The sequence below is a fragment of the Trichosurus vulpecula genome, chromosome 3 (genome assembly GCF_011100635.1).
Source record: "Trichosurus vulpecula isolate mTriVul1 chromosome 3, mTriVul1.pri, whole genome shotgun sequence".
Lineage (NCBI taxonomy): Eukaryota > Metazoa > Chordata > Mammalia > Diprotodontia > Phalangeridae > Trichosurus > Trichosurus vulpecula.
In genome coordinates, this window is record NC_050575.1 from 73,950,896 (window position 1) to 73,966,333 (window position 15,438).

Here is a 15,438-nt window from a genome sequence, read left to right on the forward strand (position 1 = left end):
GTTTAACAGAGAATGCCATACAACTTGCCTGGTCTGGTGTACTCTTTCTCTTTTTTAAACTAAGATTTTTTTTTGTTTTTAGTTTGCAAGACTCAGTTCTAGCTGTTTTTGAGTTGCAGATTTTCTTCCCTTCCCTCTCCTCCCCTTCTCTTCCAAGATGGCATGGAGTCCAATATATCTTCTTCATACAGTTTAGCATTAAACTTATTTACACAATAGTCAGGTTGTAAAGAAGAATTATGACCAACAGAATGAATCATGAGAAAGAAGAAAAAAAACAAAAATAAAGAGAAAAGAAAAGGAGAGCAAATGGTTTACCTCAATCTGCTTTTATACTCCGTAGTTCTTTCTCTGGTTGTAGATAACTCTTTCCATCATAAGTCCTTTGGAGTTGTGTTTGAACCTTGCATTGCAGAGAAGAGCCAAGTCTATCAAAGTTAGTCATCACAGAATCAATATATCTGTGTATAATGTTCTCCTGGCTCAGCTCCACTCACTCAGCATTATATCATGTAAGTCTTCCAGGTTATTGTGAAGTCTGTATCTTCCCCATTTCTTATAGCATAATAGTATTCCATTACATTCATGTACCACAAGTTGTTTAGCCACTCCCCAATTGATGGGCATATCCTTGATTTCTAATTCTTTGCTACCACAAAAAAGAGCTGCTACAAATATTTTTGTACATATGGGTTCCTTTCCCACTTGTGTGATCTCTTTGGGATATAGCCCTAGAAGTGGTATTGCTGGGTCAAAGGGTATGCACATTTTTATAGCCCATTGGACATAGTTCTAAATAAGATGGTTTTTGTGACACTGAAATCATCACCCTTTCTAGTTTGAAGACAAACAAGATCCAAAAAAAGTAAAATTTCTTATGAGTCTTTGCCAATTGAAAAACTGAACCAAAAAATGCTACCGTAAAAATGAAAATATTTCACCATGTTTTCTCATATTCTTATAACATTTCATCAATGAGTAACAAAACTAAACTTGACACATTTGGAGAAAATGTTTTCATTGGAGCCTAGCAGTTACACATTGGGGTAAGTATAAACATACATTAATGGATTTATAAGATAATATTAAGTTTGGAGTTACTCTGCCTTATTAATGATGTAATCATAACAACAATAATTTTAATTTACCATATATGAAAAATCTCAAAATACAAATGATGTTTTCAGTCAGTCATAAATAAACATTTATTAAGCACTTAATATGTGCCCAAACTATGTTGACAGATGAAGACAAAATGGAAGACAAAAACATTTCTTGTCCTCAAAGAGCGATCATTCTAAAGGAAGGGGTAACATAAATAATTAGGTACATGAAAAATATATATAGAATATGTGGACAGTGATCTCTAAGCTAAAGCAATACCAGAGGGAGGAAATGACTCTTATAGAAAGTGGGATTTGAAAATCTGAAGGAAGACAAAGAGGAGGAAGTGAGGAAGGAGTGCATGCCAGCCACACAGGGGACAACTAATACTAATGCAAAGATGAGAGATGGAGTTTTATGTACAAGAAACCGTGAAGTAGACCAGTGTTGATGGATAATAGAATGTGTGGAGAGAAATGAAAGCCAACAGTGTGGCAATTAAAGGATTATTAATAACTTTGAAGATATTAAATCTAAGAGAGTATGTAGGGATAAGGTGGGAATAATCTGCTAGAGGAGACCAGAAAGGGATGGAATGAAGAGTATATGGAGCAAATACATTTTAGCTAACCAAATAATTCTCCTGGAAGACATTAAGTGGTAACTGGAAGTATAAAAAAATAAACTTGGTTTGCCCTACAATGTATGCAGAATTTGAATATGCTATATTTTAATGACTTCTAAGTCAATTTTCCTATAACATTCTTTCCTCTGGTTTTGAAAATAATTTATCTCATAGAATTTCCATTGGCACATAAAACTGAGTACATTAGTCAAGTATAATTTCTCAATGTCAGAATGCAATATGTAATGTAATGTAAGTATTTACTTAAGGTAAGTGTAGTATATTGAATTGACAAATGGCCTAGGTTCAAATCCCAGTTCTGGCATATACCGACTGTGTGACCTCAGAAATAAATCACATAACTTCTTCATGATCTAGGTAACCCTCTAAGTCTATAAGTTGAAGACCCTATGAATGACCTGTATTCATAGAAAAAAAAAGTCTTTCATAAGGAGCTCACTATACCAATGAAATCACAGACCCAGTACCTGTCTGTGCTTCTAATTATGCTGGTTCCAATGTGAAAGAACTACTGGATTCACTGCATTCTAAATCAAGAAGAAAGAATATTAGATTATAAGAATTAAGTTTACATTTAATATAATTTTCTATTGCTATCATGAATATATATACAGACATGTATATATCTGTATGTATGTATATGTGTATATGTATATATACATGCATATTTATATATGTGTGTGCATATTTATGTGTGTATATCTATGAAGGAAAGAATCATAGCAAGCATTTCAGTGAGTAGAAAAGACAGAAGAAAAATGATCAAATTCTATCAGACTATGATAAGAATGTTGTAGCCATATGCAGGAGATGATTGTTTCCCTAACATAGATAAAATTAAATTAACTTGCATTTACTAAGCACCTACTGGTAGGAACTGTGATAAGCACTGAAGACACAAAGAAAAACAAAAATAAAACAAGCCTTGCTTTTAAGGAAATCATTGTCTAATGGATGAGACAACATCAACAACTGTGTATGAAAAAGATATGTAAGGAATAAATAAATTATGGGGGGTGGAGCCAAGATGGTGGAGTAGAAGCAAGAACCTGAATTAGCTCTCCCCCCAAGCTCCTCAAAATACCTGTAAAATGATTCTAAACAAATTCTAGAGCACCAAAAGCCACACAATGACAGAATGAAGCAGATTTCCAGCCCAAGACAATCTAGAAGGCCAACAGGAAGGGTCTATTGCACCATGCTCAGAGCAGAGCTCAGCCCAGCCTGAGCCAGGCTGCACAGATGGGAAGGGAGCAGGCCTCAGGGAACTGAATCACTGGCAGCTATGGTGATTTCCAAACTTCTTAACCCACAAACCCCAAAGACAGCTTCAAAGTGATGAAGAAGATCAAAGCACGCAATCAGATGAAAACAACAAGGTCAAAGATCCTACATCCACAGCCTCCAAGAAAAATATGAAATGATATCAGGCCATGGAAGAGCTCATAAAGGATTTTGAAAATCAAGTAAGAGAAGTAGAGGAAAAATTGGGAAGAGAAATGACAGTGATACAAGAAAATCATGAAAAATGAGTCAAAACCTTGCTAAAGGAGACCCAAAGAATACTGAAGAAAATAACACCTTTAAAAACAGACTAACCCAAATGGCAAAAGAGCTCCAAAAAGCCAATGAGGTTCTCCTTGAAACCTTTGAAAAAGAACCCTTGAAAAGCTGAATTGGCCAAATGGAAAAGGAAGTCCAAAAGCTCACTGAAGAAAATAAGTCCTTAAAAATTAGAATGGAGCAAATGGAAGCTAATGACTTTATGAGAAATCAAGAAATTATAAAACAAAACCAAAAAAATGAAAAAATTGAAGACAATGTGAAATATCTCATTAGCAAAGCCACTGACCTAGACAATATGTCCAGGAGAGATGATTTAAAAATTACTGGACTACCTGAAAACCACAATTTAAAAAGAGCCTAGAGATTATTTTTCAAGAAATTATCAAGGAAAATTTCCCTGATATTCTAGAACCATAGAGTAAAATAGAAAGGGAAACAATCCACTGATCATTTCCTGAAAGATATCCCAAAAGAAAATCTCATAGGAATATTGTAGCCAAATTCAAGAGTTCCCAGGTCTAGAAGAAAATAGTACAAGCAGCCGGAAAGAAACAATTCAAGTACGGTGGAAACACAATCAGGATAATATAAGATTTAGTAGCTTCCACACTAAGGGCTTGTAATATGATATTCCAGAAGTCAAAGGAGCTAGGATTAAGTCCAAGACTCACCTACCTAACTAAACTGAATATAATTCTTCAAGGGCAAATATCGACATTCAATGAAATATAAAACTTTCAAACACATGTGATGAAAAGACCAGAGTTGAACAGAAAATTTGACTTTCAAATACAAGAATCAAAAGAAGCATGAAAAATAAACAGGAAAGAGAAACTATAAGGCCCTTATTAAAGTTTAACCATTTACATTCCTATATGGAAAGATTATATTTGTAACTCATGAGATCTTTCTCAGTATTAGGGTAGTTGAAGGCAATATACATATATATGGCACAGAGTGAGTTGAATATGAAGGGATGATAACTAAAAATAAAATTAAGGGGTGAGGGAGGAATACATTGTGACAAGGAGAAAGGGAGAAATGGAATGGGGTAAATTATCTCAAATTAAAGATGTAAGAAAAAGCTATTTTAATAGAATGGAAGAGGGTGGAGGTAAAAGAGAGTGAGTGAACCTTACTCTCATCATATTTAGCTTAAGGAGGGAATAACATAGCACTCAATTGGGTATCTTACCCTACAGGAAAGTAGGGGGTAAGAGGTAAGAGGGGGAGATAATGGAAAGGAGAGCAGATTGTGGGAGGGGGTAGTCAGAAGCAAACACTTTTGAAAAGGGACAGGGTCAGAGGAGAAAATAAAATAAATGGGGTGTGGGATTAGATGGAGGGAAATATAGTTAGTCTTTCACAACATGACTATTATAGAAGCATTTTGCATAAAGAAACATGTATAACCTATATTGAATTGCTTGCCTTCTCAATAAGGGTGGGTGGGGAGGGAAGAAGGGAGGGAATTTGGACCTTACAGTTTTAAAAATGAATGTTAAAATTTGTTTGTACATGCAACTGGAAAATAAGATATACAGGCAATGGGGCATAGAAATTTATTTTGCCCTACAAGAAAGGGGAAGGGGATAAAGGAGCAAAGCCTGGGGGAAGGAGTAATGAGAATGAGTGCCATCTTGAGGTGGGGGGTAGGGGAGAGATGGGGAAAAACTTTGTAACTCAAAGTCTTTTGGAAATGAATGGTGAAAACTAAAAATAAATTAATCTAAAAAATAAAGAGTGGGTCAAACAAGAAATCATAGAAACAATCAAGAATTTGATCAAAGAGAATGACAACAATGAGACAACACATAGAATTTGTGGGATGCAGGCAAAGAGGTATTTACAGGAGATTTTATATCTCTAAATGCTTACATGAATAAAGTGGAGAAAAAGCAGATCCATGAAGTGGGCATGCAATTTAAAAAAAAACTTGAAAGAGAATAAATTAAATATTCCTGATTAAATACCAAATTAGAATTTCTGAAAATAAAAGGAGAGATTGCCAAAATTGAAAGTAAGAAAACTATTAAACTAATAAATGAAACGAAGACCTGTTTTTATGAAAAAAAAAACACAATAAAATAGATTATATTTTGGTTAGTTTGGTTAAAAAAAGAAAGGAGAAAATCAAATTACCAGTATCAAAAATGAAAAGGATAAATTCAGCACCAAGGAAGAGAAAATTTAAGCAATAATTAGGAGTTATTTTTCCCAACTGTGTGCAAACGAATCTGACATTGTAAAGGAAATGAATGAATATTTATGAAAATATAAATTGCCCAGATTAACAGAAGAAGAAATAAAATACTTAAAAAACCCATTTTAGAAGAAAAAAAAAGAAATTGAAGATGTCATAAATGAACTTCTTATGATAAAATATCCAGGGGCAGATGGATTTACAAGTGAATTCTACCAAACATTTATAGAACTAATTCCAATATTGTATAAACTATTTGGGAAAATAGGTAAAGAAGGAGTCCTACCAAATTCTTTTATGATACAAACATGGTGCAGATACCCAAGCCAGGCATGGACAAAACAGAGAAAGAAAACTGTAGACCAGTTTTCCTTCTGAATATTGATGTAAAATTTTTAAATAAAATTTTAGTAAAGAGATTACAGAAATTTATCATGAAGATAAAACACTATGACCAGGTTGGATTTACACCAAGAATGCAGGGCTGGTTGAACTCTGGGAAAACTATCAGCATAATTGACCATATCAATAACAAAAGCAACAGAAATCATGTCATTATCTCAATAGGTGCAGAAAAAAAGACTTTTTGACAAAACAGAACACACTTTCCTATTAAAAACACTAGAGATCATACAAATAAGTGTGGTTTCCTTATTATGATAAGTAGTATCTATCTAAAACTATCAGCAAGCATTATCTATAATGGGGATAAGCTAGAAGCCTTCTAAATAAGATCAAGGTAGAATTAAGGATACCCATTTTCACCACTATTATTAAATATTGTATTAGAAATGTTAGCTTTAGCGATAAGGGAAGAAAAAGAGAAGGCATTAGAATAGGCAATGAGGAAACAAAATAGCATTATTTGCAAATAATATGATGGTATACATAGATGATTTTTAAGAATCAACTAAAAACTTCTTGAAATAAGTAACAACTTCAGCAAAGTTGAAGGATAAAAAAATCAACCCAATAAATCTTCAGCATTTCAATATATTACCAACAAAATCCAGAAGCAAGAGATAGAATGAGCAATTCCATTTAAAATAACCATAGACCATGTGAAATTTTGGGAATCTACTTGCCAAATCAAACCCAGGAACTATATGAACACAATTAAAAAACCCTTTTCTCACCAATAAAGTCAGATCTAAGTAACTGGAAAAATATCAATTGCTCAAGGGTAGGTCAAACTAATATGATAAAAATGACAATTTTACCTATATTATTTTACTTATTCAGTTCTATACCAAACTAGCAAAAAAAATATAGGGCTAGAACAGATAACAAAATTCATCTGCAAGAACAAAAGGTCCAGAATATCAAGGGAATTAATGAAAGAAAATGCAAAATAAAGGTGGCTGGGTCATAGCAGATCTCAAATATATTATAAAGCAGTAACCATCAAGACTCTTTGGTACTGACTAAGAAATAGAGTGGGGGATCAGTGGAATAGATTAGGTACAAAAGATACTATAATAAATGACCATAGTAATCTACTGTTTTAATAAACCCAAAGACTCTAGCTTCTGGGATAAGAACTCACTATTAAACAAAACCTGCTAAGAAAACTGGAAAATATACTAGGTGTAGACCATCATTTCACATGGTAAAGTTGTTTAGCCATGATAGCTATCAGAAATGAATGAATCAAGTGAGCATTTTTGAGGATAGTGACCATCAATATCTCTTGTCTGAATTGTTGTATTAAGTTCATATTTAGTCTCGCTGCCTCAAATCTGTCTCCTTCTCCTATCTATCTACTACACAGCTGGTGAAATCATTTTTCCCCTAAGGTATTAGTCCTACTAAATAAATTCAAATGATTCCCTATTAGCATTAGAATCCATTATTGTACCAACAGTTTCAGATACGTAGATGATAGCACTGTGATGCCAGAAAATGAAGAAGAATTAAGAAGCTTTTTTTTTATGAGGGTGAAAGTGGAGAGTATAAAAGTCGGCTTGAAGCTTAACATAAAAAAATCCTCAGATTGTCCATTGTTTCATGGCAAATACAGGGAGAAGAAATGGAAGAAATGTCAGATATATTTTGGGCTCAAAAGTCACTGTGTATGGTGTTTGCAGCCATGAAATTAAAAGACACTTACTCGTTGGAAGGAAAGCTATGGCAAATCTGGACAGCATTGTAAAAAGCAAAGACCTTGCTGAAAGAAGTCTGTATAGCGAAAGCTATAGTTTCTCCAGTAGCAATGTATGACTGTAAAAATGAGACTAAAAACAGCTGAGTACTATAGAATTGAACTTTCAAATTATAGTGCTGGAGAAGACAAAGAGTCCTTTGGACAGCAAGAAGATCAAATCAGTCAATACTTAAATAAATCAATTTGGACTATTCATTGGAAGGACACATACCGAAACTGCAGCTTAAATATTTTGACCACAAGACTCATTGGAAAAAAATATTGGGAAAGAATGAAGCAAAAAGAAGAAGGGAAAGGCAGAGGATGTGATGGATAGATATTGTCATGGAAACAATAAATACAAGCTTGGAAAGACTTTGGGAGATAGTGAAGCATAGAAGGGCCTGGAGTGATATGGTCCATAGGGTCCCAAGAGTTAGAAAAGACTGACTAAACAATAAATTATTTCATCTAATATTTTAAATTTATTTCATAAATGTTATGATAGACAATCATTAGCATATTAGCATATGTATAGATATATAAATAAATGTAGACTTGGGGGGTGGATGCTCAAAGCATTATAGCAATGTATATGCAAATATATATGTGTTTATGTGTGTGAGTACACACATGCATATGCACACACACCACATACACATATAAATGGCCCTCATTCTTGGAAATTTCTTCCTCCTTAACTCTACCACTGACTTCTCTGGCTTTTTCAAAGTCCCAGCTGAAGTCTTATCTTTCTCAAATCCTCTTAATTCTAATGCCTTTCATCTGTTAACTATTTCTTATTTATTCTGCATCTAGCTTGCCTTGTAAGCTCCTTGAAGGCAAGGTCAGTTTTTTGCCTCTTTTGGTATCTTAAGCCCTTAGTAGAGTTCCTTTTATTTAAGTACACATAGGTACTTAATAAATGTTGATTAATTCATGCCATAGAGCAGAAAGACATAGGATCAAATCACCACTGTACCTACTAGTTGAGTGACCCTGGTCACGTCATTTAACTTCATTTAGCCTCAATCAGCTCCTTGACCAACTACTTCATAGATGGATAGCAATCAGAACTGTACAGAAGAATTTCTGTACTGATTAAATAACAGCTCCTTTTATGTAGTTTTATTTTTTTATCTTAGCAGTTTTGAAATGGACATAAGAAAACATAACTAAATATGCTTCTTAGGAGGCATATAGTAGCATTTGATGACACAAGCCTTTTGATCAATAAAATACCCTATTTTCTTCCTGAAGAAGGACATTAGATTACTGTCTCCTTTTCTCCTCAGCCTTCTCTTTTTTCCTGCACTGATATTCTCTTAGTTCATACCACTCTGGTGCACCTTTTGTGAAGTCACTGCTGATGATAAGCCAGAACTGACCATGGTTCACGAAAATCCCAAGGAAGGAATCATCTGCAAACAGTGAAACACAAAATTTAACGTGGCATAACAAGATGGTTCTGTGATATGGTTTAAAATTAGGAGGCACATACCACTGAGAAAATTAATGAAAGCCTATTGTTAATAATAGGAGTATAATAGGCTAATAGATCTGGAGTTAAAAAAGAATGTAGAAGCCATTGAATCCAACACATTTTTTTTACAGAAGAGGGAAATGAGTCCTGGAAAGATTAAATGATTTGTCAATGATCATACAGGGCTTTGTAGTGAGGACAATAAGCTTCTGTTTTGATGAACAGTCAATCAATTAAACACATTCATCTGTATTATTGGAAAATGAGGATGGAGATATATCTGAATGGAATCATTAACAAATTAAGATGCAGGCCTATTCCTTTACTCTAGAACTGAGCTCCCAAAGAAAACACACACATAATGACAAAAATGAGATTTGGTTATTTCCTATCATTATTACAGTATATATTTTATCACTTTTGATCCTTTTCATTCTCTTATTATACATAAAACAATTTCTATGTGCACATATATGATAGGCATTAAAAAACTAAATAACCAACGTTATATTTTGATCTACAAACAGTAAATTCAGATTGGGAAGAGGAAAGAAACAACAAATGCTTTCAATGCTAATATATTCTTTCCATTAATGGCAATCTCATTCACCTTATATACTGATAGTCTAGAGAGTTATTTTCCATTCACTATTTAACAAAAAACTCTCCAACTGTTATAGCATATCTTGTTTGATTGGATAGTCACTATATCTATTTTTATTTTATCGTTGCAGAACCATAAAAGAGTTTATAAAAAAGGTTATATATATGTAATAGCAATCTAGATTTGAAGATCTTTCTCACCATATGATATGCTTATGTCACAGGAAGCCTAAGTCACACGTGGTGGGAGGTGCTTGCTGAGAGGAAAAGGAAATTGTTTCACAGGAAATTCTGAGAGAGCAATTACAACAGTTAGAGCTGAGGCAAAGAGCAGAATTGTAGTGGCTGTGAGTTTTTGGGAAGGCCCCAGCAGAGGGGCTGATGGTTTTGGGATGGAGTGGCTCTCTGTTGTGAAGTTGTGGACTTATTGGTTAGAGTATCTGCTTATTTGGTGTCTGAATAAATGGTTTCCTTCTTCTATGTTCTATGTGGAGAGTCTTGTATATTTTGCAATACAGAACCACATAGGCATTTTGACAATTATCACCTATATTGTCATCATTGCCTTGCTGATACAATATACACACATATGCGTATATACATACACATACACACATATACATATATACGTATGTGTGTTATGTGTATACACCACCATATATCAAGAGTCAGCTGGCATCAATAAATTTTCAGTGTACTTGTATCATGGAAATCAACAAATGTCACAAAACAGGATTTATTACTTTGTTGATTGTCTAAATTTAAGAAAATGCTAGAAAAATGTTCATAATGCAGCTTATACATGAAAATAGGTTTTGAATATGTCTGGGTGGAGGGGTGTACACTGATACACACACACACACACACACACACACACGCACACACATACACATTTCCCACCCCCCCAGAACCAGATCTTCAAAAGTTGCTAGCACACCTCTGAATGTAGGTCAATCTCTTTCCAAAAATAAGAATAAATTACTTTAATGAAATTAATCCTAGACAGTTTTTCCATCAAGAAAAGCATGTTTCTATTCAAATAACTTTCTTGAGTGAGTGTACATATGTGCATTTTTCTTTTTTTTTTTGGAGGAACCTTGAAGGTTTATTTAGGCTGGAGGCCCCTCACCCCTGCTTCTACAGATGAGAGGAGATGACACACTTATGGGTCCACATGTGGGGGGGGGGCTGCTGAACCCCTCTCACTTCTGGCCCAGTTCTTTTTGAAGATACAGGACAGGAAACTTGCAGGTGCTGCTTCTGGGACCTTTGTTTCTTGTCTTCTCTGATCTTAGGACATTATGGGATGAGAACCTGACTGGAAATACTAGGATATGGGTTCAGATCTTGACTCTGCCATTGCCTTGGTCGGTCACCTTCACCAAATCACTTCATTCTCTGGGTCTCACTTTTCTCGCTTGTAGAATGGGGATAATAACTCCTCAAGTCCTTCTCTCACATAGCCATCCTGATGTGAGATAGTGGCTACAAAACAATTATAAAGAGTCAAGGACAACTGTGTTTCCTTTGGCTTGAAATATAGGCTTCTCCCATTCTGTAGTAGGATGGGCACTGAGTTCTAATCCCAGCTTATCTGCTTAATGCTGGGTAACTTTTGGCAAATCATAGAACATCTCTGGGCCTCAAATATGTGCATTTTTCAAGACCATAACTCTAAAAGTAATAAAAAACACCCTTCTAACGTTCTATAGTGTTGTCATTTGAAGGCCAATAGTCTTTAAACTCTTTAGATTATTTACCTCCTTCAAAATGGGCATATACACATGCTGTATGTATACTTATTTATAAATTATACAATAAAGTTTTGTACTAGTAATTAGGTATGTTATGAAATTTACATAAAGACTTTTAAAAGAATTCAGTAAAAATAAAATAATATATTACCCTAGCATAATTAATGATCCCCTTGGACTAAGTGAGTAGGAGAGTGAAATGGTAAGAAAATGATATTGGCAGTTGTGTGAAGGATGGGCTAAAAGGTGAAAAAGATATGAAGCATAACTCAAATAGAAGGCTAGATACTGTGAAAACTGATATGTGTCTGAACTCTGGTGGTGGCCAGGTGAATAGAGAATAGAATACTTTTTTTTAATTTTAATTTTTATTATTTGTTTAATATTTTTAGTTCTCAGCATTTATTTCCACAAGATTCTGAATTAAAAATTTTCTCCCCATTTCTAACCTCCCCCCATTCCAAGATATCGTATATTCTGATTGCCCCATTCCCCAGTCAGCCCGCCCTTCTGTCACCCCATTTCCCCCCATCCTTTTTTCCCTTACTTTCTTGTAGGGCAAGATAGATTTCTATGGCCCATTGCCTGTATATCTTATTTCCCAGGTGCATGCAAAAACACCGTTGTTTTTTTTTTTTTTTTGAAAATCTGCTTTTAAAACTTTGAGTTCTAAATTATTTCCCTTCTTCGCTCCCCATCCACCCTCCCTAAGAAGGTAAGCAATTCAACATAGGCCACACATGTATCATTATGTAAAACACCTCCACAATACTCATGTTGTGAAAGACCAACTATATTTTGCTCCCTCCTAGCCTGTCCCCCATGTTTCAATTTTCTCCCTTGACCCTGTCCCTTTTTGAAAGTGTTTGCTTTTGATTACCTCCTCCCCCTATCTTCTTTCCCTTCTATCATCCCCCCTTTTTATCCCCTTCCTCCATCTTTTCCTTGGGGGAAGATACCCAATTGAGTGTGTATATTATTCCCTCCTCAAGTCAAATCTGATGAGAGCAAGATTCACTCATTCCCCCTCACCTGCCTCCTCTTCCCTTCCAACGAACTGCTTTTTCTTGCCACTTTTATGTGAGATAATTTACCCCATTCTATCTCTCCATTTCTCCCTCTCTCAATATATTCCTCTCTAATCCCTTAATTTGATTTTATTTTTTAGGTATCATACCTTCATATTCAACTCATCCTGCACCTTCTGACTATACATGTATGTGGCTTTCCAGCTGCCATCTTGTCTCTGCCCTGAGAATAGGACACTTAAGAGAGATGTCGCAGGTAGGTTTAGCAGATGATTGGATATATGAGAGAAGAAAATATGAGTAACAGAGCATGACATTGAGATTTCAAACTTGAATGAGTAGAAGGATGATGACTAGAACAATCATAGAGAAATTTGTATAGAAGATGGGTAGGTGTACAGGAAGGGTAATGTAATGACATTTATAATGCAATTCACAGCCCATCTATTTGAACTTATCCTCTGTGACTCACTCTGTCTCACCTAAAATACAAAGTAGTGGATGGGGCTCTTATTCATCAACCATTTCCACTGAACCCATATTATGCCCTTTGAGAGTATCTGCTATGGTCAAAAGTAATTTAGGTATGTTGAATGGGAATTCTGTGATGGTCAGGACTTTACCTTCATTGCTACTGCAGGTACTTGAAATTGCGGTTAGGTTAAAAATGGTCTAGGGTCTAATGTATGGTACAACTACACTTGTGTCACATCCCTGACTTTGTAAGCCAGCTCTCTACACAAGGAAGCTAGAGATATATGACAAGCATACCCTTAATATAATCATCATCTTTAGAATCCCATTATTACTTATGGCCAGTAGTTATTATTAAATGTTTGAGCATTGTTTTCAGAGTCAATGACAAAATCAAGAAATGTATGTTCCAAAGCTAAGATGAGGGCTCTGAGAATAAATTCTAAGTGATAAGGAAAAAATTTGCCATAAGGATAAGGATAGTATCTAACTAAGATTTGTGCAACTAATTTCATATGCTTGTAAAAGGACTTGCATTTCACATCTGAAGTGTGTATTCTTAAAGATTTAAATGATACAAGTGTAGCAATCAACTTACCGATATACACTGTCATATTTAATAGTGGACCAATCTTTTGTTTAAAAAATATGTTTTACAATTAAGTAATGTTAATAGCATACCAATTAAAGACAAGGAGTTTCACTAGGTACAAATTATATATAAGCCATTTTGTTCAAATTTTGATGAATTATGCTGATTTTTCCATCTTCCAACTATGTCCTTAAAAAATTGCCAGAAACTGAATGTGCTGCTACTGACTATGCTAAACATAATATATTCTCAAAGGAAAGCACTGTTTATCATAAAAAGCAGCTTTACATATTAGCATTTTGAAATGGAAATGACCTAGAAGGATGGGTGCTTTTTAGCATGTTAATTACTTGTAGCAATAAAGATTAAGAAACTCTTTGTGACAGACTCAACCCAGCATAAACTCTAAATGTACAGGTCTCACTCAGTACCAGAGGGAGAATTCAAATGATATTACTGGTAACTTTCAGAACTTATTATGTAATAATGACTTGCAGGCACTCCTGTGTGCATGTGTATGAAGTTTTATAACTGGAGTAATAATTTTTTTTATAGATTTGGGCCTAATTAGTTGAAAAATACCTAGGGAAAAGGAAGAGAATTTAAAGGTGTCTGAGTTCATATAGCTAAATGTACAATTTTCTTTGCTGGCTATACATTAGATTCTATAGAAGCCCAGATTAAGTTATGAGCATCAAATATCATGGAAATGAAAATTTACTCTTCCAATAGGTTAAAAACCCTAATTGACTAATGACATTTCATCCTTTTAACCCTAAAATATCCAGATTATTTAAAATAAGTATATTAACCTTGTTCCATATTCATATTCTTTTCCTGCTCAAACAGTGATCCCATATGCGCTTTTTCAATCTTATTTGTCAACAGGTATACTCAGGTTTCTCAAATTAAAAAAAATAATAAATAAATATAAGCCTTTCTTTGAATATTCTAATCCATCCATGTTCTCTCCCCTTTCATAGGTAAACACCTGGAAAAAGGTGAAAGGGTTTCTAAGTTCAATCACTCTACCTTCTCTTCTACCCCTTTTATTAGGTTTTCCTGACTATTTAATATAAGTGGTCTTTATACATACTTTGACTGTTTCTCCATATTCCCCTGGAAATCTTATTTATCCCTAAAATTTGATTGGCATGTCTGCAAATGATCATCAAATCTATTTCTCTGAGGTAGTTAGGTGGCACAGTGGATAGAGCACCATGTCTGGTATCAGGAAGACCTGAGCTCAAATACGGTCCCAGACACTTACTAGCTATGTGTATTAGCAAGGCAATGATTACAATACAGACAATAATTGTCAAAATGCCTATCTCGTTCTGTATTACAAAATATGAGACTCTCTACATAGAAGGTAGAAGGAGTAAACCATTTATTCAGACACCAAAGAAACATATCCTGAAACAAATAAGCCCAAAAAATCATAGAAGCAAAAAATCCAAAACACAATATCACAGCAGAGAACCACTCTTTCCCATAAGATTTCTGCTCCCTGCTGGGGCCTTGCCAGCAACAATTACTCACAGCACAGCCACCACCTCTGCTCTCTCCCTCAGTTCTAATGGCTCTCTCAACATTTCCTGTGACATACTTTCCTTTTCCTCTCATCAAGCTCCTCCTACCACATGTGACTTAGGCCTCCTGTGACATAAGCAGGTCACATGGCCTATTAATGGGTGGCAAAGATCTTCAAATATAAATTGTTATTACACCATGTGACCCTGGACAGATCCTTAATCTTGTTTGTCTTGGTTTCCTCATCTATAAAATGAGATGGAAAAGGAAGTGGCCAACCACTCCAGTATCTTTTATCAGAGAAACTTG